At 37.2% G+C, this 11,012-nt stretch overlaps 1 protein-coding gene across 1 annotated transcript in view; it reads right to left on the reverse strand.

Annotated features, from left to right (window-relative positions):
• The window catches only part of ngfa (nerve growth factor a (beta polypeptide)), a 72,563-nt gene extending 62,119 nt beyond the window's left edge, over positions 1 to 10,444 (reverse strand). Inside the window, exon 1 of the mRNA XM_017693279.2 lies at positions 10,261 to 10,444. The gene's annotated coding sequence lies outside the window, so the exon portion shown is untranslated. The remainder of the gene's footprint in view (positions 1 to 10,260) is intronic.
• Positions 10,445 to 11,012: the final 568 nt, after the last annotated feature.

Here is an 11,012-nt window from a genome sequence, read left to right on the forward strand (position 1 = left end):
TGGAAACATTCAGAGAGCTATGATGAGAAAATGAGTTTTGCAAGTCAAAACATCTTTAAAAGCTGCCCTTACTGTTTAGTAAAACTGTTTACTCAGTCTGGAGGAAAACAACAAGCCTGTTAAATAAACAAATAATTTAGAGATAGATAGATAGATAGATAGATAGATAGATAGATAGATAGATAGATAGATAGATAGATAGATAGATAGATAGATAGATCCTGTCAATGGAACTAAGCCGCCGAGCCCAACTCCTGAAAAACAACCCCCCACCATAATCCCCCTCCACCAAACTTTACACTTGGCACAATGCAGTCAGACAAGTACCGTTCTCCTGTCAACCACCAATCCCAGACTCATCCATCAGATTGCCAGATGGAGAAGCGTGATTCGTCACTTCAGAGAACATGTCCCTACTGCTTTAGAGTCCAGTGGTGGCGCTTTACACCACTGCATTCCATGCTTTGCCTTGCGGTGGGTGATGTAAGGCTTGGATGCAGCTGCTCGGCCTTGGAAACCCATTCCATGAAGCTCTCTACGCACTGCTTTTGAGCTAATCTGAAGGCCACATGAAGTTTGGACGTCTGTAGTGATTGACTCTGCAGAAAGTTGGTGACCTCTGCGCACTATGTGCCTCAGCATCTGTCATTTTACATGACCAACCACTTCGTGGCTGAGTTACTGTCATTTCCAATTGCTTCCACTTTGTTATAATACCACTGACAGTGGACTATGGAATATTTAGTAGCAAAGAAGTTTCACAACTAGACCTATTGCACAGGTGGCATCCTTTCACGGTACCATGCTGGAATTCACTGATCTCCTGAGAGCAACCCATTCTTTCACTAATATTTTTAGAAGCAGTCTGCAGGCCTAGGAGCTTGGGTTCATATTACACATGTGGCCATGGAAGTGATTGGAACACCTGACTTCAATGATTTGGATTTGTGACTGAATAATTTTGGAAATATAGTGTAGATAGATAGTGTAGAACTCTGCATGATCTTTACACTGACAAAGAGCCAAAACCTGAAGGAAGGAGAAGCACTGACACGTCAACAGCAATGGTGTGCCATTGCACATCCTCACTCCGTACATACTGCAAACATCAACGCTGCCGCACAGATATATGCAGTGAAGGATGAAGTACAAAAACTTACTTCAGTACACAAATGTACTTCAGTTAAAGTAGGGTTACCCAAGGTAAAATATTACTCCAGTAAAGGTAGACGTTCCTCCCTTTAGACCTTCACTTGAGTAAAAGTACAAAAGTATTTGCCATCAAAGGTATTAAATTATTGAAAGTAAAAGTACTTAAAGATTAATTATGGTTTAAACATCCTATTATCACTTTCATAACAAGATTCTTGCTTCATTAACTCGTTTTTGGTGAAAATACTCCAGTGTCACTCTTGTAGCACCAATATTTTAATAGAATGTCATTAATTAGTCTGATGCTGATGTCTATGACAATTATCTTAAGCACAAAACACTGAAGGCAAACAATTTCCATCAGGTAGAACCGAGTGGCTCTGAAATAACTTTTTATTATTGATTTATTTGCAGCTTAGTTACAAGTTTAAGTTTAATAAAAACTTGCTTTAATCATGGGTTCACAAATGAGTTTTCCTTTACTATATTGCATCTGTAGGTCTCTGCTCATAAACATAAACTAGCAAAAACAAATGTACTATGAAATGAAATTGTGTTTGTATAAATTCAGAAAAAATAGTCATGACTACATATGTGTACATGTGTACATATTTCTATATTGTGGTTTATTTACACAAAGTTAGGTTAGGTTAAATACTTCCAAAATTTTACATTGCTGCAACGACATTGAACCATACAATGGCATTTTAAGACCACTGTTATACTAATAATTAATATATAATAATAACAATAGTAGAATTTGAGAAGAAGCATGTAATATTTTGAGAAAAAACTCCTAGAATGACATTAAAATGGCATTAATACCAAAAAAGGTTGCAATATCATAGCCAAAGGCTTTGCAAAGGGAAGGCAGCACCTCCTCGTGTTAAAATGAGGGGTGTTGAGGAGTTGTTTGGAGTCATACTTTCATATTGATTTCACCCATAAATAAATACTCCCTGTCTCTCCTGACACATCAGCAGCAGGCTGTTATTAGTATAACAAATGGCTGATAAACGTCTGTCTGTTTTGAAGGAGAAACGCAGGCAGGGTTGTCTACACGGCTATCAGTGGCTACATCAATGTGTCATTCAAGGAGGGCATGAAGTTTCACAGACAGTGAGAATGATTATCAAAATGATCCACAAAGAGACAGGAGTGTGTGGACCTCTGGGGCCAGGACAGCAACCGAGACCCCAACACATTGGCAGCCCTGTACAGTTAGCCTACTTTATCCTCCAAATATTACGTTCTTCTTTCTCAAAATTTTTACTTTATTCTCAAAGTCCACTATTTTTATGTTTATGAACAGTGGCCCTGAAATGCTGTCGTAGCCGTGTGCTTGCACTGGGTTGATATGTCCAACAGGTCAAAACAAGCTCAAAACAAAGTGCGTGCTGTGCCCTGATTGGTGTTCTTGCTTCTTGCTTCTTTTATTTTTACATGTTACATTTTTCTACACACATAAACCAAAAGAAATGACAGATCTAAAAACAGATGCAAAATCTAGTGGAGTAAAAAGTAAGATATTTGAGTTGTAGTGGAGTGAAAGTAAATAGTTGCCCAAAATGGAAATGCGTATACTTGTACTTTAATAGTAAAGTACAGCTACATGAAAAAAACTTTCAGTACAGTAACAAATTACATTTATTTAGTTACTGTCCTCCACTAGGTATATGTTACTGAGTGGCAGTGTTGGCTATGAAAAACTAGACTTAGTTAGACAAGGGCAGAATGCAATACTCAAGAAGAAATAGAAGGAAAATCAAATAGCTTGTAAAAATAACATAGAATAATGCCATAATGAGATGCCATCCAGTCAGCTACCCGTTGCTATGCAGTTTATGCAGTTATACTGCATTTATACTGTGGTCTATGCAGTTGTCTAATGTTCTAGAAGGGTTGACTGTTCACATCATCTACTCATATCACAATGAATTCATCACAATAACAATAACATATTGATATATCATCAAGCCCTGTCTGTAGCTAATATAGATGATGCACTTATTAATCTCCATTCTGCTCTGTTAATGTGTTAAACTTGTTTATGTAGAGCTAGAGACAGATTCCTAAGCTAATACATCTTACAGTTCTCATTTAATAATAATTCACTGTTCTCTCTTTTCCCAACAGAACCGCATGGCTGTTTGTGAATAAGTGCTCCTGTTTAACCCCAGAAGGCTCGATAGATCCTCCCTGATGTGAACTTCATGTCAGGTCAGTCCCTCCAACACAAACACCGCAAGCTCATCCTAAACAGAACGCTTCCAAACAAACCCAAACAACTGTAAAACTGCCTCAGCTTGGCTCCCTGCAGCCAACGACTGTCCAAACCCACAAATGCATTAGCTACCGAATATTCCAGGCCATTTGGGCTGTACATCAATAGCAGCTTCAATCGCTCTCCTGAGGATCTGTGTCTGTCCGGCTGTTCAAACACGTGAACAGCACAGTTTCACAAAAACATCAGGAAATAACATTTAGGATAATATTTCTGCTGTTATGCTTTGGGGAAGTTATCAATAAGAAAAACTGGCAATAATATTGAAGCCTTTTTAACCCTTTGTATCAGAGTTCACAGTTCAGTACCTCACTTTCATTAATACAGATTTATATATTAGTTTTATCATATATATTGAATACTTCAAAATGAATACTGAATAATCTGTAATAAGTATAGAATATTTAATAGCAGCAAATGAATCATATAGAATACATGCACAACATTTCATTTTAATTACTGAATAATTCATAGTAGATACTGAACAATTTATAATAATTACTAAATAGTTCATAGCAAATGCAGAATAAATAATATCAGATACTAAATAATTTATAGTAGTTACTAATAATGGATAGTAGATGCTAAAGGATTCATAATAGCTACTGAATAATTCATAATCGATACTGAATAGTTCACGTTAGATGCTGAGTAATGTTTAGTGTTGAAAAACTTTTAGTAGTTACTGAATATTTCAAAGTCCATACTATATAACTAATATCTGTTATGGATTACTATTAGATACTAAAAAGTCATGGTGATTAATGTGTAATTAAATTACATACTAAATAATACATATTACATACTGAATAATTCAAATTAAATGCTGAATTCATAGTAGTAACTGCATAATTAGTGTTTATAACAGTGTAATAAAAGTGTAATTTGTAATTAAATATTGGCCAAACTATCCAAAACATGGTTTAGAACTGTCCACTGTTGATGTTATAATATCTAATATCTTTTGATTTCATCTTATAATTTCCCCAAATTGCAAACCAATTCTAATCCTGGTGCTGATCCTAAATTTAATCCTCCCATCAGCCTAAAACACAAAACGAACTCTAATCCTGATCTTGATCTTAACTCTAACCCTCATGCTGTTCAGAATAGTACGTTTTTACATAGTTTTTTGAGAATTCCTAGATTCGCTATAAGGAATAAAGTTCAGATCCAGTCCTATTGGTGCTTAATGTTTCAGGACTTTGTGTTAAACATGTGTCTGCTGCAGGTAAATGGGCTTCAGGATGGTGTAGTGTAACCTGGCATGGCTTAAACTCTCGGGGGAGCTGCTGGCAATGTCCCACCTGCCCTCATTAGAACCTCATTACCTCTCATTACCGCAGCAGCATGCTACGCTGTGTGAGCACACATCTACAGAGAGGAACCTTTAATTCAGGCTCAAAGGGAAACCTGAGACACCTCATGAATAATAACAGCAGACATCATTGTATAGGAGGAAAATAGCACTGTCCATCTGCCTCCGTATGGGAGAGCATCGGCGCAATTTGAAGAGTCCTACTCGCTTTCCCTGCATGCTACCCTAACAGCAGCCATGGGCAGTCACAGAGACCAAGGTTTGAACTCCTTATGCAAGCTTTTACATAGAACTGGAGAACAGTTTCATGGCAACTTCTTTGGAAAGTCTGCAGGAAATGTTTTCCTTTTTAACAGTTGCTTTTTAATCAAGTAAGCAGAATCATTCATACTTTACCGCACACTCTTAGAAAAATGTGTCTTTGCAGAACCGTGAACCCTCAAAGAACCATTTACATGATTAAAGGGTTCTTGGCATGGTGAAACACACTCTGCATCAATCTGAAGTAAATTTCACCATGCAAAGAACCATTTAAGCATATAGAACTCATGTTTTTTAAGGGTTCTTTGGATGGTGAAATGGTTCTTCAGGCTGATGGAGAATGTCTTTTTTTTTTTTTTAAAGGGTTCTATGTAGCACCAAAAAGGGTTCTGCAAGTGTGACAATGTCAAGCTTAAAACAATAGCAGAGCTCTTTTTGGTGCGATATAAAACCATATACAACACATCCTCCATCAATTTTAAGAACATTTCACCATGTCAAGAATTATTTAAGCATAGCAATGGTTCCTTGTACAATCTGAAAATAGTTGTTTTTTTAAGGGTTCATATACAGAATGTCAGAACAGAGGCAATGGGTTCTATACAGAACCATGAACTGTCCAAAAAAAACATGTGCATGCTTAAAAGGTTCTTTGCATGTTAAAAATGGTTCTTTCGATTGATGAAGCATGTGTTATATATGGTTCTATAAATAACTCTTGAAAAGGGTTCTGTATAACACTAATTTACTTTACTGATGTAAAGCTCTGGCAGAACCCTTTTTGGACATATAACCATACACAACACATTCTCCATCAAGATACTAAACCATTTCACCATGTAAAAAAACATTTAAGCATGAAAATGGATCTAGAACTTAATTCTCTTTTGGTCCAACAGTGGTTCAAAGTATGAAATTACAAGAAGGGGAGAAAATGGGCATTTCTTCCCAAGGTAGGGCTTTTAGCAAAAATGTCAAGATTTAAAAGCTTTTCATTGGAAAAGTTAACGCATTACAAACTGCTGGTTTATTAAAACCATTTTGAGAAGTGTGCTTGTGTACGTGTAAGTGGGAAAAAAAAAACACCATCATCAGTTTTTACAGGATAGAAATCCCCATAAACTTCTGCACTCACTGCCACTCACGACGCTTTATACTTTACAGATGTTGGCTGAATTGTTCTTAGCCTGTTTGCTGGGGCTCTACTGTCTTAGGAGGCCAAACCTTCAAGCCAGACTTATTTATTTCTTTTCAGTTGCACAGGACGTGCTGTTACTGTGAATTTTAAAAGCACTTTGCTTGGATGGTCCACTAGATGCTCACATTGTTGGCATTACTGAGCATCTTTCAATGTAGCCTTGCTTTAAAACATAAACCCAATTGCTAACCCTAACCCTTTATGATACAATCCCAATTGTGGAATTAATATTTAGTGTCAGTTTGTCTCCAGCTGGGTTTATGGTCATATTAATATATCCATAAAATATAGGTGCCAAAAATGCTTCTTTATATTGTATTAGACCAAGAAAGACTTTTTGTCTTGAGGGCCAAATGTAGAGAGAGCTAGGAATAAGAGAGAAACAAAAGCAAAGGATCACTCAAGCTGAGTGATCCGTGATTTTAATCCAGTATGAATCTGCCATGTCTGTAGTTTTCACAGTCTGCTTGGTAATAATTCCACAATGAATTACTGCCTATAATTGTTCAAACTCAGATTTCCTTAGTAACAGCAGTCCTGCTCCAATCCACATCTCAGTAATGTAATATAAAATAGAAAATGGATGAAGATTCCTACTCGCCATCTACTTGTTCAGATGTTCCTGTTCAACCTTAAATGGTGACACAATTACATTCTGGAATCTTAGTTTACCGGTTCACCTCAGTTTTCCTGTTCCACCTTAAATGTTACAGCAATTACTGAGGTGGTAGAATTGAATTGTTACACCATTTAAGTTCGAACATGAAAATTCATCTTTCTACTTCGGCTTCTTATTCACCAGCTCCTTGTTTGAATTTTCCCATTCCATCTTAACTGGTGCAGAAGTTAAATTCTATCACCTCAGTAACTGCTGTAACATTTAAGGTGGAATGGGAAAACTGAGGTGTCAGAATGTAATGAGAATGTAGCTTTCTTGTTCTACCTTAAATGTTGCAGCAAAAAAAAAAAAAAAAGCTCCAGAATGTAGTTGCTGCACCATTTAAGGTGGAATGGAAAAATTAATTTTTCTGCTTTGACTTAAATTTTCTATAAAGCTGAAGTTGCCAGCTTCTTGTTCAAATGTTTCACATTAAATTGTAAAACAGTCGGACAACTCATATTTCAAGTTTCACCTTATATATGATGCTGTGGTCATAGCTTTAGCCTCATCTCCTCATCAGTGATCTCAAAAACCAGTGTTTGGTGAGCTGAACGAACCCACTTTACTAGTCTAATTCTAGTCTGTATCATTCAACTGCACAGCATTTTGCTAATGGTCGGTTATTGTTAGTGGTTCAGTACAATGCATGATGATGTAAATGTCTGCAGTGATGTTTGGATCCAGGCTATTTGAGACAATTTAGGGAAATTATACAGATGTTTTATCCTGTATGAATCATCCAGTTAAATCCTGCACATATTACAGATTAGATCAAAGTAATCCAGCTCCAATAGGGCAAAACAGAAAATAAATAGGCACTATATAAATGTAACTTATTATTATCATCATTATTATCATTATTATTATAGGTGAGTAGACCTCAAGCACTTTAACACTATTTTGTAGATTATATTTTGTTGCTAAACAACTAAAAAAATACAGAATTTAAAAAGTTTGTACATAGTATAAAGTATGTCCTCTTATTGGGTGACATTAAGGCAACTTTCTGGCAGGTTATATGAAACATCTTCACGAGCCAAGCATTTTTGTAAATGAGATGTGAGTGTGAAGAACAATTTTAAAGTTTAGAGAACCTCCACATAATGCAACATGCTATACCAATTTGCAATGCAAATAACCATTTGAGCATTAAATCATTCAACATAAAACTCTTGGTTCTAAATAACCTGTAAAGAACTCTTAAGGAACCTTCTTTTTAATGAGTGCAGAAAAGTTTAACTTTCATATGGTTAATCACTTAATGTGAGAACCTCCTATAACTGGACTAGTAACAATAGCAGAACCCTTTATTTAAATGTTCTTTAATAATCCAGATACAAGTTTTCCATTATATAGAAGAAAATTATTTTGTCACAATTACATCTGCCTTTATGAAAGGGTTACGAACATTTATATTATCTCATACGCTCCTAAAAAAGATGGTTCTTCAAGAAGTCTTTATTAAAGGGAATGATTCTGTATACAACCATGAACACTCAGAGAACCCTGTGCATGCTTAAATTGTTCTTTGGATGGTGAAATGGTTCATTAGACAGATGGAGAATGTGCTGTATGAGGTTCTATATAACATCAAAAAATATTCTTCTATTGTTACGAGCTTGATGCTACATAGAACCCTTTTCAAAAGGTTCTATAAAAATCATATAAACAAAAAACATTCTCCATCATTCTGAATAATTATTTCACCATGCAAAGGTCCCTTTAAGCATGCACATGGTTCTCTGATTGTTCATGGTTGTATGGTTCTTTGAGTGACAAGACAACAGTTGAACTTTAGTATAGAACCATTGCTTTGTTACCAAAAAAAAAAATGTGTACATTTAAGAGTGTACAAAAGAGTGTACATTTAAGAGGTTCCTTACACTTAAACCCATTGTGTTTTTTAAAGAATGTATTCATTCGCAGGTGTCGGGTCAACACAGGGGATTTTTCACCAGACAGTTTGTTTACAGGTTGATCTTTTGCCCAGCTGAGCTTCAGGGTACCATCAGAATGAAGTGAGTCTGAATGTTTTCCTCCTTCGTTACTGGTATTGGGTTCTGCCTGCTGCTCGGTGTCTGACATGCTAACCACGCTAACCCCGCCCCGATGAAAATGATAAACGTCTGTAACGTGTCCCGTGTCTGCAGGAGGAACAAGGCAGTGCTAGCAGGCCCCTCTGGTTGTGTAACATGAGCAGCTTATGGAGGAGATGGAGAGGGAGAGAGAAAAAGAGGGAGAGAGAAAAAGAGAGGGAGTGAGAAAGTGTTTGAGAGAGAGAAAGAGAAAGAGAGAGAGAGAGAGAGAGAGAGAGAGAGAGATGGGGGGTTGAGGAAAGTGAGAGAAAGTGAGAGCTGATGTTTCAGGGGTTTCTCCCTCGGGGGTGAAAAGTAGAGGGACAAAAAATTCTCTGAGAAGGTTGAGAGGCAGAGACGCTCCTCTCTTCACATGCAGACAGTTTGCATATTTGATTCTTCACCCCTTTTGTTTTGTTTTGGTTTCGATGTCAAAATTTGACAAACAGTTAAAAAATGCAATAGAACCACTTTCCTTCCACAAAACAAGACAAAACAACTTCATCAAATTCAAATTATAACAGGATTGCACTGTGTGTGCTTGCCACAGTGGAATGTCTCACACTTCCTTGGATGATTTCTCCCTGAACTTTTGAGGAAAAGATCCCCCTTCACCTTTGCGGACAATCTCTGCTCTCAGCGCACACATACAGCAGCAGGGCTCAAATATTTGAGGGAGTTTTCATGAGACCGCAGTTTATTCTTGTCTAAACCACAGGAGTTTATTCAAATTACTCAAATAAACACACTTAAAAACTGCTTTTTGTTACTTTTTTTCCAGATGTTCCTCTTCATATGTTTATATATTCGTATGTTCAGCTGCTCATATCAGATGTTTCTCATCTATGAATATTTGGTGGTTTTGGGAATGCTGTCAACTTTTTCCTTCCACCGACTCATTGTGTAGTTTATCAACTTTTCAGCATCACTTTCAGAACAAGACTTTGACATTTTATACATTTTTAACACAGTTTTCAAAACACTAGCTCTCCTTTACACTAAAATTAGTCAAATTACTTACAATAAAACACTGTTAGTATAACTCATTCCAGAAGTTAAGAACATTTTACCCCATTTTTGTAAAGATACACTTTGGAAATATAAAGGTTTGTTCTAACGGAGGTCATATATATAACTATAATAGTTGCAGGGTCTGTATTCTTGCTGCATGTCAGGTCTTCCTGATAACACAGCATGTGTTCAGGTTAGGGAACGTTTCTCGTTTTGACTTGACAGGTATGTCCCAACATGAACATGCGCACATAACCTGAAATGTTCCACCCGCACACAGATCAGCACCCTTTCACTCACCTTTGGAACCCTGTCCTCTTCCTCTCCCTCAGAGCTCCTCGTCTTTCACCACAAAAAAGGTCCCAAAACCCAAAGTTGGTGGTAGTCCAGCTCTTTCACAGGTTTTTTTATCCCAGAAAGCCCTATCCCGTCAGCTTTTTAAAGGATGACTTATCCAGGTTGTGTGCCGCTCACCCCACTCTACTCCCACTCTCCCCTGTAGGAAAATTGATTGTTCTGAAAGTTTTTGAGTCCTACAGTTGTTTCCCTCAGCTTCCCCTGGGTTATCCAGCAGGTCCTAGTGCCTCCCTCCCTCCCTCTCTTTATTTCTCTCTCTCTCGCTCCCTCTCTCCGTCTCTTGTCCAGCCCCACCTTCCTCTCCGCTTTATAGGCTGTAAAAGCCAGTGGTGTGGAGCCAAGGGTAGTGGAGTAAAGGGGAGATTTGTTTAGGTTTGAAGGGGTGATTCATGGGATTGATGCACTTGACATTTCCCACCGAGTCACCGATGTTGTTACACCTGCATTAGCTTGGGTTAGCCTAAATGGTTTTCCTAAGAACTGAAATGCAAAGTAGTTGGTCATATATGAAGAGGTACCACAGGAAAATTAGGTTGTTGCTGTTACTAGAAGTCCTTGGATTAAGAACTTTTGTTGTTTTTATATTTTTACACCATTTAACCCCCTGAAATTCCAGTTTTATTATATACCAAGGCATATTATTCAGTAACAGTACAATGTAAATTTTCCCTCAAAGGTTTTGAGGGCTAGCTGTA

Source organism: Pygocentrus nattereri, chromosome 9, assembly GCF_015220715.1.
Source record: "Pygocentrus nattereri isolate fPygNat1 chromosome 9, fPygNat1.pri, whole genome shotgun sequence".
NCBI classification, from domain to species: domain Eukaryota; kingdom Metazoa; phylum Chordata; class Actinopteri; order Characiformes; family Serrasalmidae; genus Pygocentrus; species Pygocentrus nattereri.